This window comes from Chenopodium album, chromosome 3, assembly GCF_948465745.1.
Source record: "Chenopodium album chromosome 3, dcCheAlbu1.1, whole genome shotgun sequence".
NCBI classification, from domain to species: Eukaryota; Viridiplantae; Streptophyta; class Magnoliopsida; order Caryophyllales; family Amaranthaceae; genus Chenopodium; species Chenopodium album.
The window spans coordinates 22,836,079-22,838,565 of NC_137836.1; the positions used below are offsets into that span (position 1 = coordinate 22,836,079).

Genomic DNA, 2,487 nt, shown 5'->3' on the forward strand with positions numbered 1-2,487 from the left:
GTTGAATTCTTGAGCTTAACTTTGATAGATACCACCTCTTTCCCTAAGTCCAAAATTTGCGTGGACAAGTTGTTGACAGCATTGAGTTGATCAATTGAGCACCCCGTGGTGCTACTCTTGTTTGTCGGCTCTTTCTCACCCTCTTTCCAATCCATGTAGTTTCTCACTACATCCTCAATAATATCAACAACTTCTTCCTCCGTCTTTTTCATTATTGGGCCTCCAGGTCTGGCATCAAGACTTGACCTCCCTTGAGGACGCAAACCACCATAAAAGATTTGGATGATTTTGTAAGTGGGGATTCCATGGTGAGGACACTCTCTTTGATATTCCTTGTATCTCTCCCATGCTTCATTTAGGCTTTCACCAGTCCTTGCTTGAAACTTTGAATCAAAGCTCTAGTCTCCACCGTTTTCTTTTTAGGGAAGAAAAACGGGAAATAAATTCTTTAGTGACTTCATCCCAAGCTCTCAAGGAATTAGGCTTAACTTCCTCTTCTAGCCACTCTTGTGCTCTTCCAATTAGAGAGAGAGAGAGGAAATAGCTTGAGCCTTATGAATTCTTGTGTGACCCCGCTCACCCTAATTGTGTTGCAATATTTCTCAAATTCCTTAAGATAATTGAGGGGACTTTCATTGGTTGCACCACTATATTGTCGCCTTTCAATCAAGGTTATCTTTGTCTACTTGATTTCAAAGTCACTTTCCGAAATTGAAGATGGAGCAATCTCACTCTCATACTTATATGCACCCGGAAGAACCAACTCCTTCAATGTCACCCTTGGGACTTCTCTCATGTTCTCTTGCACACACAATCTCAAAGGAAAATATTAGTAGCATGGCTACAAATGTTGCATAAAAGAGAAAATTCTTTTTGTATTTATTAGATAAAATGAAATAGACTCAACAAAAATAGCGAACAACTACGCCATTCCCCGACAACGGCGCCATTTTGATGGAGGTTGGATTCTAGGTCGTTGGAAACTAAAATTCCTCCAATCAAACTAAAAAAATAACCAAACATACACCTAGTAATGGGGCAATTCGGGTCGAACCACAAGGAATGGGGGGAAGTTTGCTACGGTCAATGTCAAGCTACTTTGAAGTGTAAGAAATAGTGTAGGTTATCTAAATCCAACTAAACAACAAAGTAAATCAATATATCAAAACACTAGGGATTTAGAATCCACATGTACTTGCAATGAACACACACTAATCGGGTCAAAGATTGATTAATTCGAGTATTGCGGGGGAAGATAGACAACGCAATTAAAAGAGCTCGACAAGGTATCTCCTAGAGGTCTAACTAGCGCCAACTACGAGAGACTCTAACTAGGAACGTCACTAACAAAGCTCAATCGACAAATGCAAGCTAAAAATCAATGATCCGTATCAATGTAGACACACAATGCAATCTAGCATGAAGAACAAGGTTGATCACTCCTTACAATCCATACACATGCACACAATCAATCAACTAATTTAATCACAATGCTAAATCAATCAAAAACCCCCAATTAGCTTTGATCCATCACTAATACATGATTCACCACATCCCTAACAAGCAAACTACTCACAATCCATTAAAGAAATTGATAAGTGACTTTTATGTCACTTCTAGGGTGTTTATTGAGTCATTTTCCGGCTTATTTTCCAATAATTTAGCTCATTTTGTTCTTTATTTCTATTATTTTCTTATTCTCATATTTTATCTTTATTTTATGTATTTTAGTAGTTTTTAATAGTTTTTAGCTTATTTTCTTAATTTATTTAAATTCTCTTATTTTCTATGTTTATATTTTAAGTTTTTAGTTCTTGTTATATAATAAGTTCCTAGTTTCTCTCATTTTCTTATTTGTTTTAATTTAGTCATTTATTTTGTTTTACTAATTTTATTTTATTTTACTTCGTTTTATTTTATTATATTTTGTTCTACCCTCGTGTCGGTTTTTGGTTGTAGGTGTGTTCGGGTTATTTAGTTCTATTTTATTATTTATTTTATTCTATTTATCACGGTTTCACTGATGAGTGACATTTATGTCACTCTTAGGAAGTATTTTAGAGTCATTTTCGTGTTTATTTTATCTTATTTTTCCTTTATTTCTCTTGTTTTCTCTTTAATAACATTCCTTGTTAATTTGGTAATTTTGTCGTGTTTTAGTTCTTTTCGTAGTTTTTATTAGAATTAGTTTATTTTCGTATTTTATTTGCTTTTGATTTGTTATATTTTGTTCTTTATTTTTCCTTGAAAGTATTATAATTCACTTTGATTTATTTTAATTAGTTTTGAGTCTATTTCATACTTTTATTCGCTTATATAGTTTTTGTTTAATTTTTATTAGTTTTAGTTTTATTTATCTTATTTTTATTTTAGTTTATTTATTTCTATTTTATTTATTTTATTTTATTCTTTGTCCCAATTCAATTCTCGGTTTTGTGTGTAGGTGTTCGGGTTTCATGTCAAGTGAGTTCGGAGCTCGGGGACGAG

The 2,487-nt window shown here is 33.5% G+C and overlaps 1 non-coding gene across 1 annotated transcript; it reads left to right on the plus strand.

Moving 5' to 3' along the window:
• Positions 1–300: 300 nt before the first annotated feature.
• LOC145625681 (small nucleolar RNA R71) lies at positions 301–405 on the plus strand. Its single transcript, XR_014110590.1, has one exon. It is a non-coding gene; the product is annotated as a small nucleolar RNA R71 (small nucleolar RNA).
• Positions 406–2,487: the final 2,082 nt, after the last annotated feature.